Source organism: Salvelinus namaycush, chromosome 21 (assembly GCF_016432855.1).
Source record: "Salvelinus namaycush isolate Seneca chromosome 21, SaNama_1.0, whole genome shotgun sequence".
Lineage (NCBI taxonomy): Eukaryota > Metazoa > Chordata > Actinopteri > Salmoniformes > Salmonidae > Salvelinus > Salvelinus namaycush.
In genome coordinates, this window is record NC_052327.1 from 38,105,140 (window position 1) to 38,121,343 (window position 16,204).

Consider the following 16,204-nt stretch of genomic DNA (forward strand, 5'->3'; position numbering starts at 1 on the left):
ATCCCAGTTCAACCCTAACCCTAGCTTCATGTCCACATCCCAGTTCAACCCTAACCCTAGCTTCATGTCCATATCCCAGTTCAACCCTAACCCTAGCTTCATGTCCACATCCCAGTTCAACCTTAACCCTAGCTTCATGTCCACATCCCAGTTCAACCTTAACCCTAGCTTCATGTCCACATCCCAGTTCAACCTTAACCCTAGCTTCATGTCCATATTCCAGTTCACATATAGGACCTCTTCTTTTAAAAGTTAAAGTCGCTTTCTGACTATCTGTGTGTGCATGTATGTGCGTGTGTGTGCGCATGTGTGTGCATGTGTCTTCAAGTGTGTGTCTGTGGGCGGCAGGTAGCCTAGTGGTTAAGAACGTTCAACCAGTAACTGGAAGGTTGCTGGTTCAAATCCCTGAGTCGACTAGGTGAAAAATCTGCCGATGTGCCCTTGAGCAAGGCACTTAACCCTAATTGCTCTTGGTAAGAGCATCTGCTAAATTACTAAAATGTAAAAGTGACTGTGGTGTGTAGCTGGGATGTCTCCAAGATGGAAGACTCCACCACATGAAAGCAGACAGGGGGGAATGGTTTATGCTCTGTCAGTATGTGGGCCAAGCCAAACTGGAGCTGGGCTTCTCTGTAGACCTTCTATCTGACACTGTTTGCTCTGCACCTCCAGGTATTTCAGATAGCAGTACATATTCATGGAAGCATATGTATGCTAGTGGGCTTGCCATCAGGGATAGAGATAGGGACTGGAAGGAAGAAAAGTATGATAAAGGATCACACTTTATTTGGATAGTCCGGATAGTCCATCTGTAGATGCTGTACAGATAGTCATACTATCAACAAATTAGCTGTTGATAAACAACTGCTAGGGTTAGGGTAAGGGTTAAGATTAGGGCTAGTTAATTTAAATGTTACTTATAGTCTGTACATAGTCTGTAGAGCATCTACAGATGGACTATCCAAATAAAGTGCTACATTATAAAGTTTACCTCTCATTGTAGTAACAAGAAAAATGGAAATGTATCTCCATTTTATATTTTTATATTTATATTTAACCTTCATTTATTCAGTTAAGAACAAATTCTTATTTACAATGAAGGCCTACCAAAAGGCAAAAGGCAAAAGGCTTCCTGCGGGGACAGGGGCTGGGATTAAAAAAAAAATATATATATAGAACAAAACACACATCACGACAAGAGAGACCTAAGACAACAACATAGCATGGTAGCAGTACAACATGGCAGCAGCACAACATGGTAGTGACACAATATGGCAGCAGCACAACATGGTAGTGACACAATATGGCAGCAGCACAACATGGTAATGACACAATATGGCAGCAGCACAACATGGTAGTGACACAATATGGCAGCAGCACAACATGGTAGCAGCACAAAACATGACACTTACATTATTGTGCACAGACAACAGCACAAAGGGCAAGAAGGTTGAGACAACAATACATCACACGAAGCAGCCACAACTGTCAGTAAGAGTGGGCCATGATTGAGTCTTTTGAATGAAGTGTTACAGTACAAAGAGTTTCCTGTTTAAAGACCAAATACCATTTATAACTACAAATGGCTTGGCTTGGCTCCGTAAGTGTGAAAACGGTACCATTGGTCCTCCAAGACCAGGAATGAGGAACATGGGACTAGCTCAAGGTTCTGTGAGCTGGTTAAACTAATCTGAGATGAGACATTTTCCTCTGTATCCACCAGATGGCACCCTATGACTTCTGCTGTCAGAGTTCACACCAGTCAGTCAGTCAGGGTTGGAGGAGGCTACAGGATGTTTATATTACTACAAACGTGGGCAGGCACGCAAATGTACTATACTCCACACTATAAACACATATTAACACCCTGCAATGAGCTGAAACTGAGCAACAGACAGAAGCTATAAAATAATAGGGAGACTGGGAAGTCCTCAGTGGAATGTGAATGCTGTAGAACTCGCCAGCTTGTAGTCCCAAAACATCCACTTTGTTCAGCCATTCCTATGGGAAAAAATGAATGGAGAACGAATGGGGTTTTGGGAAAATAAGGTCTGAGGGTAACACAGGCTTAGGAGATCTTATAAGTTTTCTTCTATGAGATAATATCAGTCGTTAACATGACCTTTATGAATGATGAAGCCTGTATGTGCTTAATGTGCTTGTTTTGATTACATAAATGCTTCCAAAAGTAACTTTAGCTGATAAAGATTATATCATAAAACAAAACGTATAAGATCTCCTAAGCCTGTGTTTTCCACAAACCTTATTGTCTGCATTTATCCAAAACCCCTATTCATTTACTCATAGGCTTCGGCTGACAAGCCACGGCGGAGGGAGCCCCCGTTAGTGCCTACAAAGAGACGCCATTACTACTGCTCTCTATAGTGTAAAATCATTGTATAAATATCAAACATTGTAGATCATGCCATCTGCTGGTGAAAACATTTACAGATTATGGTGGGAAAGCCACTGCTAGGAAACATCACTGGGAATAAGGTCTATTTCATTAGTAGTCCTGCACGTTACTCAACAAGAATACACCAGCCCTATCAAATTACATAGCTTCTCACTCGTAGCTGATGACAGTTCAATTTGAGATGGTGACGATAGTGACATCTCTATCTGACTATGCAGCCCAATATGCTGTACAGATAGATATAGGATCTTAATTTGAGCCAGTTTGCTACAGCAGGAAAATAATCCTGTAGCAACAGGAAATGTGAATCATTATGTGGATTATAATTAATGGACATGTTTGTAGAGGTTGATTCTTTGCTAGGGCAAATCAAGTCTGAAATGTCAAAGTTGAAATTACAAACTTTAGAAGGATTTTTAAAACTCAAATACACCACACATTTTAAATGTGCATTGCAGGAAAGTTATCCTGCAAGAGGGTGATCAAATTAAGATCCTTCACCTGTATCTTTGTTGCCTGCACTAATGGCAAACTCTCCATTTTCTTTGGAGGTTGCATTGGACCAATGGCGATTTTAGCATGTAAATCTTGATGGGGCAAAATCAAAGCCACAGCACTAAACAATACATTAATTGCACTATAACAGTGACAAACGGTGCCCACAAACTGTTAGGGCCTACATAAAGCTGTCCCAACAGGTCATGTGGTCTGATGAGACAAAAATAGAGCTTTTTGGTCTAAACTCCACTCGCCGTATTTGGAGGAAGAAGAAGGATGAGTACAACCCCAAGACCACCATCCCAACCGTGAAGCATGAAGGTGGAAACATCATTCTTTGGGGATGCTTTTCTGCAAAGGGGACAGGACGACTGCACCGTATTGATGGGAGGATGGATGGGGCCGTGTATCGCGAGATCTTGGCCAACAACCTCCTTCCCTCAGTAAGAGCATTGAAGATGGGTCGTGTCTGGGTCTTCCAGCATGACAACGACCCGAAACACACAGCCAGGGCAACTAAGGAGTGGCTCCGTAAGAAGCATCTCAAGGTCCTGGAGTGGCCTAGCCAGTCTCCAGACCTGAATCCAATAGAAAATCTTTGGAGGGAGCTGAAAGTCCATATTGCCCAGCAACAGCCCCGAAACCTGAAGGATCTGGAGAAGGTCTGTATGGAGGAGTGGGCCAAAATCCCTGCTGCAGTGTGTGCAAACCTGGTCAAGAACTACAGGAAACGTATGATCTCTGTAATTGCAAACAAAGGTTTCTGTACCAAATATTAAGTTCTGCTTTTCTGATGTATCAAATACTTATGTCATGCAATAAAATGCAAATGAATTACTTAAAAATCATACAATGTGATTTTCTGGATTTTTGTTTTAGATTCCGTCTCTCACAGTTGAAGTGTACCTATGATAAAAATTACAGACCTCTACATGCTTTGTAAGTAGGAAAACCTGCAAAATCGGCAGTGTATCAAATACTTGTTCTCCCCACTGTATATACATATATACATGTTTTTATTATTCTTTAGATTTTTTTTGCAAACAATGTGGGTCTCAAAATGACGGGTCGCTACTGCGTTGGACTATGCATTTGTCTCTGTGTTCTCTCTTTCACAAAGCCAGTGGGTGCAGGAGCACCAGCTGGACTGATGCACAGGGCACACTGGCTGCGTCAGCTCTGACGATGGCCGTTGGCGTGATGACTACTCACTCTACTCGATCCAGAAGCTAAAAGGCAGAAGATGAAATGATACGAGCGGTTAACAGGTACTCAACACTGTCCACTGTCATTAGTCAGATCACAAGGCTCCTAATCACAGTATTACAATTGAGAATATGCAAGTCACCTCTTTGAAAAGCTAGTTTAATTCTCAAGCGTATAGCTCTCCAGTGATATACAGATCATGTTTTCAAAAAGCCTGGATACAGAAAAAGCACATAGATACAGGCATCGTTCTGTATTTTGGTTTAAGTGCGATCTCATGGTAACACCACTATCACTTTGACGATAGTGTAAGACGTCTGATATGGGTATTCAATCTAAGGTGATAGTAAATAGAGTCGTAGTGGTAGTAGATCATAGGTAATAGAGTCCAGGCCCAGGTGAATAGGAGATTCATAATAGGATGTGTGTACAGGACAGCTCCCTGGAGAGATGGGAATTGATAGAGATGTGTGAATTGAAGCTGAGACAGCAGGGCTTTTCTCTTTCTTTGACCCTTAAAAGACATTAAAAAAATCACTCAGCAGAACAGTGCATCCCTGTGGTGTGCGTGTGCGTGTGAGTGTGAGTGGAAGTGGGTGTGTATATACAGTATGTGGTGTTCGTGCGCGTGTGCCTGCGTCTGGGGGTGTTCTGTGTGTGTATGTGTGTGTGTGTGTGCATGCATGCTTTTGAGCGTACTTGGCTGTGCACATGCGTACGTGTGACCACATTTTCATTATGAGCGGTAGAGCTTTTCAATATCCCTCTTGGCTTGTTACAGGTGTGAAACTCTCACCTCTTATGGCTTTGGTGAGATTGTGATTGAGTCTCTCCTTCCATCCCGGTCCTGCTCAGCAGTAGTTGAATCCATCCTTCAACGTGCACTTCAACACAATGGTTCTGCTGTTATTATTGGTGTGATCACTGAGTCATTGGATGAGATTTTACCACCCTCCAGTCCCTTACCCCTCCACTTACAAAATACAGCTCATAGAAAAATTGTCATATGTTTGGAATGGTACATTTCAAATGATGGAATTGGAATGATGGAATTAGAATGACGGAATTAGAATGATGGAATTGGAATGATGGAATTAGAATGATGGAATTAGAATGATGGAATTGGAATGATGGAATTAGAATGATGGAATTGGAATGATGGAATTAGAATGATGGAATTGGAATGATGGAATTGGAATGATGGAATTAGAATGATGGAATTAGAATGATGGAATTGGAATGATGGAATTGGAATGATGGAATTGGAATGATGGAATTGGAATGATGGAATTGGAATGATGGAATTAGAATGATGGAATTGGAATGACGGAATTAGAATGATGGAATTGGAATGATGGAATTAGAATGATGGAATTAGAATGATGGAATTGGAATGATGGAATTAGAATGATGGAATTAGAATGATGGAATTAGAATGATGGAATTAGAATGATGGAATTGGAATGATGGAATTAGAATGATGGAATTGGAATGATGGAATTAGAATGATGGAATTGGAATGATGGAATTAGAATGATGGAATTGGAATGATGGAATTAGAATGATGGAATTGGAATGATGGAATTGGAATGATGGAATTAGAATGATGGAATTAGAATGATGGAATTGGAATGATGGAATTAGAATGATGGAATTAGAATGATGGAATTGGAATGATGGAATTAGAATGATGGAATTGGAATGATGGAATTAGAATGATGGAATTAGAATGATGGAATTAGAATGATGGAATTGGAATGATGGAATTAGAATGATGGAATTGGAATGATGGAATTAGAATGATGGAATTAGAATGATGGAATTAGAATGATGGAATTGGAATGATGGAATTAGAATGATGGAATTGGAATGATGGAATTGGAATGATGGAATTGGAATGATGGAATTAGAATGATGGAATTGGAATGATGGAATTGAAATGATGGAATTAGAATGATGGAATTGGAATGACGGAATCGGAATGACGGAATTGAAATGGTGGAATTGGAATGATGGAATTGGAATGATGGAATTGGAATGATGGAATTAGAATGATGGAATTGGAATGATGGAATTAGAATGATGGAATTAGAATGATGGAATTAGAATGATGGAATTAGAATGACGGAATCGGAATGATGGAATTGAAATGGTGGAATTGGAATGATGGAATTAGAATGATGGAATTAGAATGATGGAATTGAAATGGTGGAATTGGAATGATGGAATTAGAATGATGGAATTGGAATGATGGAATTGAAATGGTGGAATTGGAATGATGGAATTAGAATGATGGAATTAGAATGATGGAATTGAAATGGTGGAATTGGAATGATGGAATTAGAATGATGGAATTGGAATGATGGAATTAGAATGATGGAATTAGAATGATGGAATTGAAATGGTGGAATTGAAATGATGGAATTAGAATGATGGAATTGAAATGGTGGAATTGGAATGATGGAATTAGAATGATGGAATTGGAATGATGGAATTAGAATGATGGAATTAGAATGATGGAATTAGAATGATGGAATTAGAATGACGGAATCGGAATGACGGAATTGAAATGGTGGAATTGGAATGATGGAATTAGAATGATGGAATTAGAATGATGGAATTAGAATGATGGAATTGAAATGGTGGAATTGGAATGATGGAATTAGAATGATGGAATTAGAATGATGGAATTGAAATGGTGGAATTGGAATGATGGAATTGGAATGATGGAATTCGAATGATGGAATTCGAATGATGGAATTCGAATGATGGAATTAGAATGATGGAATTAGAATGATGGAATTGAAATGGTGGAATTGGAATGATGGAATTAGAATGATGGAATTAGAATGATGGAATTGAAATGGTGGAATTAGAATGATGGAATTAGAATGATGGAATTAGAATGATGGAATTAGAATGACGGAATTGAAATGGTGGAAATCGAATGGAATGAAATATCCACGTAAAATATTGACCCTATATCAAGATGATGAATCTTCTTGCGTTGGTGTGTGTCCACATATTAAGTCGAAATTTGAAATGAATCATTGTCTGAGTTTTTGTTGTTTTGGGCATGGGTGGGTTTTCCTTTTAGTTTGAGACTTCTGGCTGTAATTGCACACTGTAAATGCACTAAATCTACTGGCAATGAGTCACCATTCAAATTTTCTTCCTTGGATGAGCAGTGATCATCCAAGGAACGTAGGCCTATATTCAGCGTAAATGAACACAGTATCATAAGATTTGAGTGCTGTTGTTTGCACCATATAGTAAAAGCTTTTAACAGCGTGTAATACAACATGATCTGATGGGAGCAATCTAAAAATGTACACTGCCATGTAAGATAAATATTGAGAAGTAAATCATCTACATGTTTATTATAATATAAATAATCATATTAATATGAATCTTCTCTTACGATTTCCCCCCCATAGTACTCATTTAACCACCTTTATTTATCAATGTTTAATTTTCTATAGCAATACATATATACACTAAACTCAGCAAACTCACTAAACTCTCACTGTCAACTGCGTCTATTTTCAGCAAACTTAACATGTGTAAATATTTGTATGAACTAACAAGATTCAACAACTGAGACATAAGACATGTGACTAACAGAAATGCAGCTGGTGTCCCTGAACAAAGGGGAGGGTCAAAATCAAAAGTAACAGTCAGTATCTGGTGTGGCCACCAGCTGCATTAAGTACTGCAGGCCTCATGGACTGCACCAGATTTGCCAGTTCTTGCTGTGAGATGTTACCCCACTCTTCCACCAAGGTACCTGCAAGTTCCCGGACATTTCTGGGGGGAATGGCCCTAACCCTCACCCTCTGATCCAACAGGTCCCAGACGTGCTCAATGGGATTGAGATCCGGGGTCTTCGCTGGCCATGGCAAAACACTGACATTCCTGTCTTGCAGGAAATCATGCACAGAACGAGCAGTATGGCTGGTGGCATTGTCATGCTGGAGGGTCATGTCAGGATGAGCCTGCAGGGAGGGTACCACATGAGGGAGGAGGATGTCATCCCTGTAACGCACAGCGTTGAGATTGCCTGCAGTGACAACAAGCTCAGTCCGATGATGCTGTGACACAACACCCCAGACCATGACGGACCCTCCACCTCCAAATCGATCCCGCTCCAGAGTACAGGCCTCGTGTAACGCTCATTCCTTCGTCGATAAACGCAAATCCGACCATCAGCCGTTGAGACAAAACCACGACTCGTCAGTGAAGAGCACTTTTTGCCAGTCCTGTCTGGTCCAGGGAAGGTGGGTTTGTGACCATAGGCGAAGTTGTTGCCAATCATGTCTGGTGAGGATCTGCCTTACAACAGGCCTACAAGCCCTCAGTACAGCCTCTCTCAGCCTATTGTGCACAGTCTGAGAACTGATGGAGGGATTGTGCATTCCTGGTGTAACTTGGGCAGTTGTTGTTGCATTCCTGTACCTGTGTGTGATGTTCGAATGTACCGATCTTGTGCAGGTGCTGTTACACGTGGTCTGCCACTGCAAGGACGATCAGTTGTCCGTCCTGTCTCCCTGTAGACCATTTACAATGAAGATCTGTGAAGTTATTTGGATTTTTACGAATTATCTTTGAAAGACAGGGACCTGAAAAAGGGACGTTTTTTTGTTGTTGCTGAGTTTATATATGCAAAAGTATGTGTACACCCCTTCAAATGAGTGGATTTGGCTATTGCAGCCACACCCGTTGCTGACAGGTGTATAAAATTGAGCACACAGCCATGCAATCTCAATAACCAAACATTGGCAGTAGAATGGCCTTACTGAAGAGCTCAGTGGCTTTCAACGTCGCACCGTCATAGAATGCCACCTTTCCAACAAGTCAGTACGTCAAATTTCTGCCCTGCTAGAGCTGCCCGGTCAACTGTAAGTGCTGCTATTGTGAAGTGGAAACGTCTAGACGCAAAAATGGTTCAGCTGCAAAGTGATACACCGCACAAGCTCACAGAACGGGACCGCCGAGTGCTGAAGCACGTAGCACGTAAAAATCGTCTCCTCGGTTGCAACACTCACTACTGAGCTCCAAACTGCCTCTGGAAGCAACGTCAGCACAATAACTGTTCGTCGGGAGCTTCATGAAATGGGTTTCCATGGCCGAGCAGCCGCACACATGCCTAAGATCACTATTCGCAATGTCAAGCGTCGGCTGGAGTGTAAAGCTCGCCGCCATTGGACTCAGTGTGGAAGCAGTGGAAACGTGTTCCCTGGAGTGATGAATCACACTTCACCATCTGGCAGTCCGATGAACGAATCTGGCTGCCAGGACAACACTACCTGCCTGAATGCATATTGCCAACTGTGAAGTTTAATGGAGGAATAATGGTCTAGGGCTGTTTTTCATGGTTCCGACTAGGCCCCTTATTTCCAGTGAAGGGAAATCTTAACGCTACAGCATATAATGACATTCTAGACGATTCTATGCTTCCAACTTTATTGCAACATTTTGAGGAAGGCCCTTTCTTGTCTCAGCATGACAATGCAACCGTGCACAATGCGAGGCCCATACAGAAATGGTTTGTCGAGATCGGTGTGGAAGAACTTGACTGGCCTGCACAGAGCCATGACCTCAACCCCATTGAACACCTTTAGGATGAATTGGAACGCCGACTCGAGCCAGGCCTAATCACCCAATATCAATGCCCAATCTCACTAATGCTCTTGTGGCTGAATGGAAGGAAGTCCCAGCAGCAATGTTCCAACATCTAGTGGAAAGCCTTCCAAGAAGAGTGGAGGCTGTTATAGCAGCAAAGGGGGGACCAACTCCATATTAACGCCCGTGATTTTGGAATGAGATGTTCGACGAGCAGGTGTCCACATACTTTTGGCCGTGTAGTGTACATTTACAGTTAACATAAATGGTTAAGAAGATAACCTAGATGAAGTTCTGTGTTTCACCAGCAGATGACAGTGTCATAGAAAACTCTGAAGAGAAAACATAAGTTTTACAGGCAAAAATCTCACAGACAAGGTTGTGGTACTATTCTTTAAATTCTTATAAAGTAGGATACGAGTCATATAGTACTAAAACTACTACTAAAATAAGCTCAGAACAAACAGGCAAGTATGTACAAGTCAATTCAACTATAAATAACACTTGCAACATTTGAGTGGTGGTGGACGACACTAAAAGCAAGAGTATTTTTCTAACACTCCCTCTTTGTGAAATCCCCCTACAATACATCAGTATTGTAACTTATAACATAAAGATGTAACTTACTCATTGTGTGGTTACAGGTTACAGTTGGAGGTGGGTGCTAAAGTTACTGCAACAGCATTAGACACAATGTCAGTGCAACAGGACATAAAGGATTTAGCCCATTCTAAACAATGGACCAAATCAACAGTCATTTCAACCACATAAGTTTGGACACATTTTCAGGGAGGCTTATATAGTATTTGCTATTTTAAGCCTATGTTATGTTGTGTGCTAAGCAAGTGTGGTATGTTACCGGATAGAGTTGCAGAGTCTTTGGCCTTTTATAGTCAGAGACACTTTGAGAATAGCCTCAGTGGTTTTCTAGACACATCTTTACTTCCGATTTAATGTTATTCCAGCTGTGATGCAGTCTAAACACTCCAACCTGAACGGTCCCACTCTCCAGCACTTGTGTGTTCTTGGACTGTCATAGTGTGTGACAAAGGGGGAGGAAGACTGTCATGACAGTTGACTAGAAGGGCCATACACAGTTGAGGTCAGAAGTTTACATGCACCTTAGCCAAATACATTTAAACTCAGTTGGTCACAATTCCTGACATTTAATCAAAGTAAAAATTCCCTGTCTTAGGTCAGTTAGGATCACCAGTTAATTTTAAGAATGTGAAACGTCAGAATAATAGTAGAGAGAATTATTTATTTCAGCTTTTATTTCTTTCATCACATTCCCAGTTGGTCAGAAGTTTACATACACTCAATTAGTATTTGGTAGCATTGCCTTTAAATTGTTTAACTTAGGTTAAATATTTTGGGTAGCCTTCCACAAGCTTCCCACAATAAGTTGGGTGAATTTTGGCCCATTCCTCCTGACAGAGCTGGTGTAACTGAGTCAGGTTTGCTTGCACACGCTTTTTCAGTTCTGCCCACACATTTTCTATGGGATTGATGACAGGGCTTTGTGATGGCCACTCCAATACCTTGACTTAGTTGTCCTTAAGCCATTTTGCCACAACTTTGGAAATACGCTTGGGGTCATTGTCCATTTGGAAGACCCATTTGGGACCAAGCTTTAACTTCCTGACTGATGTCTTGAGATGTTGCTTCAATATATCCACATAATTTTCCTTCCTCATCATGCAATCTATTTTGTGAAGTGCACCAGTCCCTCTTGCAGCAAAGCTCCCCCACAACATGATGCTGCCACCCCCGTGCTTCACGGTTGGGATGATGTTCTTTGGCTTGCAAGCCTCCCCCTTTTTCCTCCAAACGTAACGATGGTCATTATGGTCAAACAGTTCTATTTTTGTTTCATCAGACCAGAGGACATTTCTCCAAAAAGTACGATCTTTGTGAAGAGATGGTGGCACTGAAGTGTGTGTGTGTGTGTGTGTGTGTGTGTGTGTGTGTGTGTGCGTGCGTGCGTGCGTGCGTGCGTGCGTGCGTGCGTGCGTGCGTGCGTGCGTGCGTGCGTGCGTGCGTGCGTAGTTGCAGTTGCAAACCGTAGTCTGGCTTTTTTATGGTGGTTTTGGAGCAATGCCTTCTTCCTTGCTGAGCGGCCTTTCAGGTTATGTCGATATAGGACTCATTTTACTGTGGATATGGATACTTTTGTCCCTGTTTCCTTCAGCATCTTCACAAGGTCCTTTGATCTTGTTCTGGGATTGATTTGCACTTTTCGCACCAAAGTACGTTCATCTCTAAGAGACAGAACGAGTCTCCTTCCTGTGCGGTGTGACGGCTGCGTGGTCCCATGGTGTTTATACTTGTGTACTATTGTTTGTACAGATGAACGTGGTACCTTCAGGCATTTGGAAATTGCTCCCAAGGATGAACCAAACTTGTGGAGGTCAACAATTGTTTTTCTGAGGTCTTGGCTGATTTCTTTTGATTTTCCCATGATGTCAAGCAAAGAGGCACTGCGTTTGTATGTAGGTCTTGAAATACATCCACAGGTACACCTCCAATTGACTCAAATTATGTCAATTACCCTATCAGAAGCTTCTAAAGCCATGACATAATTTTCTGGAATTTTCCAAGCTGTTTAAAGGCACAGTCAACTTAGTGTATGTAAACTTCTGACCCACTGGAATTGTGATACAGTGAGTTAATGTCACGCCCTGGCCATAGAGAGGCTTTTATTCTCTATTTTGGTTAGGCCAGGGTGTGACTAGGGTGGGCATTCTAGTTTCTTTATTTCTATGTTTTCTATTTCTTTGTGTTAGGCCGGGTGTGGTTCTCAATCAGAGGCAGCTGTCTATCGTTGTCTCTGATTGAGAACCATACTTAGGTAGCCCTTTTTTCCACCTGTCTTTGTGGTAAGTTAACTTTGTTTGATGGCACATTGCCTTAAGCTTCACGGTTTGTTTTGGTATTGTTTTGTTCGGGGTCTTTTTCCCTAATAAAAGAAAATGTACGCTCACCACGCTGCACCTTGGTCTTCTGTTAACAGCCGTGACAGTTAAAAGTTAAATAATCTGTCTGTAAACAATTGTTGGAAAAATTACTTGTGTCATGCACAAAGTGGATGTCCTAATCGAATTGTCAAAACTATAGTTTGTAACAAGAAATTTGTGAGTGGTTGAAAAACAAGTTTCACTGACTCCAACCTAAGTGTATGTAAACTTCCGACTTCAACTGTAGTTCTTTATTGCTATATCATACAAGATGCTTTTCTTTTCAATTGACAATGATGGAGTAGCCATAAGCCAGACTTCCCCGCTATAGTGTAGATAACACAATACGTTGCAGACCTTTTGTACCCCGCATGCATGCATTCACACACACGCACACGCGCACACACACACACACACACACACACACACACACACACACACACACACTTCAGCGCCACCAGGATCTTCGGAAAGGGATCATTATTGACATGTTCTATGTTCCACTTTATTCTCCTTCTCTTGGTTAAAGTCTCCGCCATTGTAGGGGAATACAGAAAGACCGGTCTATGTCCAAAAGGACCCCCTAGTCCCTATATAGTGCACTACTTTTGACCAGGGCCCATATGGCTATGGTCAAAAGTAGTGCACTACTTAGGGAATAGGGTGGCATTTGGGATGCTACCCATATTGCAGAGCGGCAGGTGGAGAGCCCAGTCTCTGGGGAACTCCTTTTACGTAGGTCTATTGCTTCAGAAATCAACTAATCAGGATTCGCCAACAGCACTATAATCTCTGGACCTGGCAGATCATCCAATAACGTCAACACATAAATGGTCATTAGCAATGCAGAGTTGCTTGTTGTTTGCAGCTGACAAATACATGAATGAATGGTGATATAGCCATTCATCTTTTCATTTCATTGTCCCCCATGATGCAATCGGAAAGGAGACTGGATCTGTCTCCTTCCGTCCGCTTGTTCATACACTAGTCACACGCGATATCACAGACATCACTGGGACGATTTTGACTGAACATGGGTGAATGATGCATCTTGCCATAGAGATCCGGCATTTACATAATTACACTGATTGGCCTAAGGTGGGAGCTACAGTAATTCATAGAAATCTGTTAGTCACACACAACATGTCAATTGGCCCAAGGGGTGGCTGCGTCATTCGTGGGGGACGACATGTTTACTGTTAATTTTAATATACAGTGCCTTCGGAAAGTGTTCAGACCCCTTGACTTTTTCCATATTTTGTTAGGTTACAGCCTTTTCTAAAATGTATTAAATCATTTTTTCCCCCTCATCAATCTAAACACAATACCCCATAATGCTAAAAAAATAAACAATGTTTTTAGACATTTTTGAGGAGTTGCTTCCGTCTGGCTGCTCTGCCATAAAGGCCTGATTGGTGGAGTGCTGCAGAGATGGTTGTCCTTCTGGAAGGTTCTCCCATTTCCACAGAGGAACTCTAGAGGTCTGTCAGAGTGACCATCGGATTCTTGGTCACCTCCCTGACCAAGGTCCTTCTCCCCTGATTGCTCAGATTGGCCGGGCGTCCAAATCTAGGAAGAGTCTTGGTGGTTCTAAACTTATTCCATTTAAGAATGATGGAGGCCACTGTGTTCTTGGGGACCTTCAATGCTGCAGACATTTTTTGTTACCCTTCCCCAGATCTGTGCCTCGACACAATCCTGTCTCGGAGCTCTACAGACAATTACTTCGACATCATGTCTTGGTTTTTGTTCGGACGTGCACTGTCAACTGTGGGACCTTATATAGACAGGTGTGTGCCTTTCCAAATCATGTCCAATCAATTGAATTTACCACAGGTGGACTCCAGTCAAGTTGTAGAAACATCTCAAGGATGATCAATAGAAACAGGATGCACCTGAGCTCAATTTCGAGTCTCATAGCAAAGGGTCTCAATACTTATGTAAATAAGGTATTTCTGTTTTTTATTTTGTATAAATTTGCAAAACATTCCGCTTGATCATTATGGGGTATTGTGTATAGATTGCTGAGGATTTATTTTATTTAACACATTTTTGAGTAAGGCTATAACGTAACAGCAGCAGGCTATGATCGATAATGTCAAAAGCTGCCATGAAGTCTAACAAAACAGCCCCCACAATCTCATTATCAATTTCTTTCAGACAATCACCAGTCATTTGTATAAGTGTCGTACATATTGAGTGCCCTTACTAATAAGGCCGCTGAAAGTCAGTTGTTAATTTGTTTACTGTGAAATAGCAATGTATCTGGTCAAACACATTTTCCACCAAATGTTTACTAAAGGTTGGTAGCAGGCTGATTGGTCAGGTGATTGCCATTCCTGGGTAGCAGAATGACTTTTGCTTCCTTCCAGGCCTAAGGGCAAACACTTTCCTGTAGGCTTAGATTTTCTAAGTCATTTTCTATCGAAATTGTCAGTCCCAGGTGATCAGTCCCAGGTGTCATTGTTGATAATTTTTTCACATCTTCGACACTCACTTTATGGAATTCAAATTGACAGTGCTCGTCTTTCATAATTTGGCCATTTATGCATAGATGTGTAGGTTCAGAGTTTGTTAATGGCATGTCATGCCTAAGTTTGCTAATCTTGCCAATGAAAAAAAAAATTAAAGTAGTTGGCAATATGAGTGGGTATAGATTTTTATTAGTTTTTTAATTTTTAATTTTTTTGTGGGGGTAGATCAGCTTTAATATTGCAGATAGATTGTAGCTTCCATCAATGTAACTGTCTGCATCACTTCCAATCCCCCACTTGGTTTTAAAAATGAGAAATGGCTATTGGGTAAACTATAGCCATTTCACTGCTGGCTTGCTTCTGAAACTAAGCAGGGTTGGTCCTGGTCAGTCCCTGGATGGGAGACCAGATGCTGCTGGAAGTGGTGTTGGAGGGCCAGTAGGAGGCACTCTTTCCTCTGGTCTAAACAAAGATCCCAATGCCCCAGGGCAGTGATTGGGGACACTGCTCTGTGTAAGGTGCCGTCTTTCGGATGGGACGTTAAACGGGTGTCCTGACTCTCTGAGGTCATTAAAGATCCCATGGCACTTATCGTAAGAGTAGGGGTGTTAACCCCGGTGTCCTGGCTAAATTCCCAATCTGGCCCTCAACCATCACGGTCACCTAATAATCCCCAGTTTACAATTGGCTCATTCATCCCCCTCCTCTCCCCTGTAACTATTCCCCAGGTTGTTGCTGCAAATGAGAACGTGTTCTCAGTCAACTTACCTGGTAAAATAATGGATAAATAAAAAAAATAAAAAAAAATATCTAATTGAATATAAAGTTAAATTCCTGCTTTTTCAAAAATGTATTTATTAAGATGATTATGACGGTTATTTTTTTAACCTCACGTTATTGTACATAATTGCAGGTAACACAATTATACGATAATTGTGCTAGCCCTATTTATAGCTGTTTGTTTAACCAGGTAACTGGTAACTGGTTTGAGTACTAAACTATCTAGAATGGCCATTTTGACTTCAAGTACT